Source organism: Rhinoraja longicauda, chromosome 13 (genome assembly GCF_053455715.1).
Source record: "Rhinoraja longicauda isolate Sanriku21f chromosome 13, sRhiLon1.1, whole genome shotgun sequence".
NCBI lineage: Eukaryota > Metazoa > Chordata > Chondrichthyes > Rajiformes > Arhynchobatidae > Rhinoraja > Rhinoraja longicauda.
Genome location: NC_135965.1, coordinates 22,872,806 through 22,875,496, shown reverse-complemented (window position 1 = coordinate 22,875,496; position 2,691 = coordinate 22,872,806).

Genomic DNA, 2,691 nt, shown 5'->3' with positions numbered 1-2,691 from the left:
ACCGAAGCATCCGGGGAAATTCCACGCGGTCACAGGGAGAACGTACAAACTGCACACAGACAGCACCCGGGAGCGGTCCCCAGTGGAGGTCTCTCTATAAGGGGGTCCTCCCGCTTTACATCGGGGACCTGGGGTGGAGAGTGTTGCATAAGGCTATAGCCTGTAACAGGTACTTGAGCCGGTTCACGGTCTCGTCTGCCGCCTGTCGCTTCTGCGGTGAGGAGGAGACCGTGTACCATTTGTATACAGAGTGCGTGAGGTTACAGCCCCTGTTCCAGTATCTGAAGGGGCTGCTCCTCAAGTTCTGGCTCCATTTTAACCCTACGCTTTAAATTTTTGGGCACCCGGTACAGAGGGGGGAGGGTCAGGAGGGAGGAGGGGGTCTCCCTGTCGGTCTGCTCCTGGGCCTGGCCAAGATGGCCATCCGTGGGTCCAGGCAGCGGGCAGTCGACGGCCGCACAGAAGTCGGCTGCCTACCCCTGTTCCGGGCTTACGTCCGTGCCCGCGTGTCCCTGGAGAGGGCACACGCGGTGTCCACGGGGACACTGGAGGCCTTCCGGGAACGCTGGTCGCCGCGGGGGGTCGAGTGTATTGTTGACAGAGATGGCGGGATTTTAATGTGATAATTGTTTAATTTGTAAACTGCCGATACAGGCGGCTTTTGTTTGATCACATTTTGCTTAGTATGTTTGTATGTTTTTCTTTGGAATAAAACTTTTATATATTAAAAAATAAAAAAAATTAAAAAATGGTCAGGATTGAACCCGGGTCTCTGGCGCTTTGAGGCAGCAGTTCTACCGCTGCGCCACTGTACCACAGTGCAGCATAATAAACTGATGCACATGGTCAGAGAGAGAGTGGAGGGAGGGATTTAGCAGCAGAATTGATTCCCTATTGCCTTCGAACATAGAACACAGAACAGTGCAGCACAGGAATGGACCCTTCAGCTAACAATGTCTGTGCCGATCATGATGGCAAGATAAACTGATCTCCTTTGTCTGCATGTGATCCATATCCCTCTATTCCTGATGTATCCATGTGCCTATCTAAAAAGCCTCTTAAACGCCTCTATCGTATCTGCCTCCACCACCACCCCCGGCAGTACGTTCCAGGCACCCACCACCCTCTGTGTAAAAATAACGTGCCCAGCACATCTCCTTTAAACTTTGCCCCTCTCATCTTAAAGCTGTGCCCTCTAGTCTTAGACCTTACAGGTTCTGACTGTCTATCCTGTCTGTGCCTCTCGTAATTTTATACACTTTAATCAGCCTCCATCCATGTTTGTCCAAACTCTCCTTATAGTGAATACCCTCTAATCCCAGCAGCTTTCTCGTAAAACTCCTGCAGCCTCTCCAAAGCTGGAAGGGAATGTTGGCTGAATCTTGTCTCTCTCCACAATCTAAGAACATCCAAGGGCGGATGGATTTGCGGGCAGAACATATCCAGTGTTTACGAAGGACCTGAGATAAGATGTAGCACAATAAACATGCAAAAGGTCAGAGAGGGCGGTGGGAGGGATTTAGCAGCAGAATAGATTCCAAGTTGGCTTGCAGAAGGATATGTACGTGCACAAGTTACATTAGCAACATAGACTTTGGAATCAAAGGCATCAATTTTAACTTTGTGGATGGTGCCAAGCTGGGGCAATGGTCACTACCGAGGTGGACAGTGAGACAATGCAGGAGGAGAACCCTGCCGTAAGAAGGATGTCGTTCAGCTGGAAAGAGCGCTGAGAAGATTTACGAGGATGTTGCCAGGACTCAAGGGCGAGGTTGTGCAGGCTAGGACCTTATTCCTTGGAGCGCAGGTGGATGAGGGGGTGATCTAATAGAGGTGTGTAATATCATGAGGGGAATAGATAGGAGGATTTGCACACTTTTACCCAGGGTAGGGCGTAGAACCTGAGGACATAGAGGTAAGGTGAGAGGGGTATGATTTAAGAGGAACCTGAAGGGCAACTTCTTTATATAAAGAGTGGTGGCTGTATGGAACATATAACAAGCAGCCAGAGGAGGTAGTTGAGGCAGGTACAACCACAGCATTTACAAAAAAATTAGGCAGGTACATGGATAGGAAAGGTTTGGAGTGATATGGGCCAAATGCGGGCAAGTGGGACATGTAGATGGGGCATGTGCTTGGTCGGCATGTGCATGTTAGAGCGACGGGCCTGTTTCATGCTGTTTAACTCTATGGAATCAGAAAAACAAAACCAAAAAATCCTGGAAGATCTCAGCTGGTCAGGCAGCATCTGTGGAAAGGTAAGCCGTCAACATTTTGGGACTGTGACCCTTCTCTTGACCTTGCAGAAGGAAAGACATAACCTTGCAGGACGGACAAGTTATTGGTGAACGGTTCAATGCCAGTGGGCACAAGGAGTGCCGGGGAAAGCATCCTATCAGGTTGCTTCGCAGCTTGGTTTGGGAACAGCTCAGGACAGGACCCCAAGAAATCGCAGAGAGTTGTGGGTGTAGCCCAGTCCATCGCACAGACCAGACTCCCCACCATCGACTCCATCTCCACTTCACTCTGCCTCGGCAAAGCAGCCAACATAATTAAGTACGACCCACACCCACTCATTTCCTCTTCTCACCCTCTCCCGTCGGGCAGAAGATACAAAAGGAAAGTAAGCACTACCATACTCAAGAACAGCTTCTTCCCCTTTCTTAGACAAGTACTGAACAATCTTCTCAT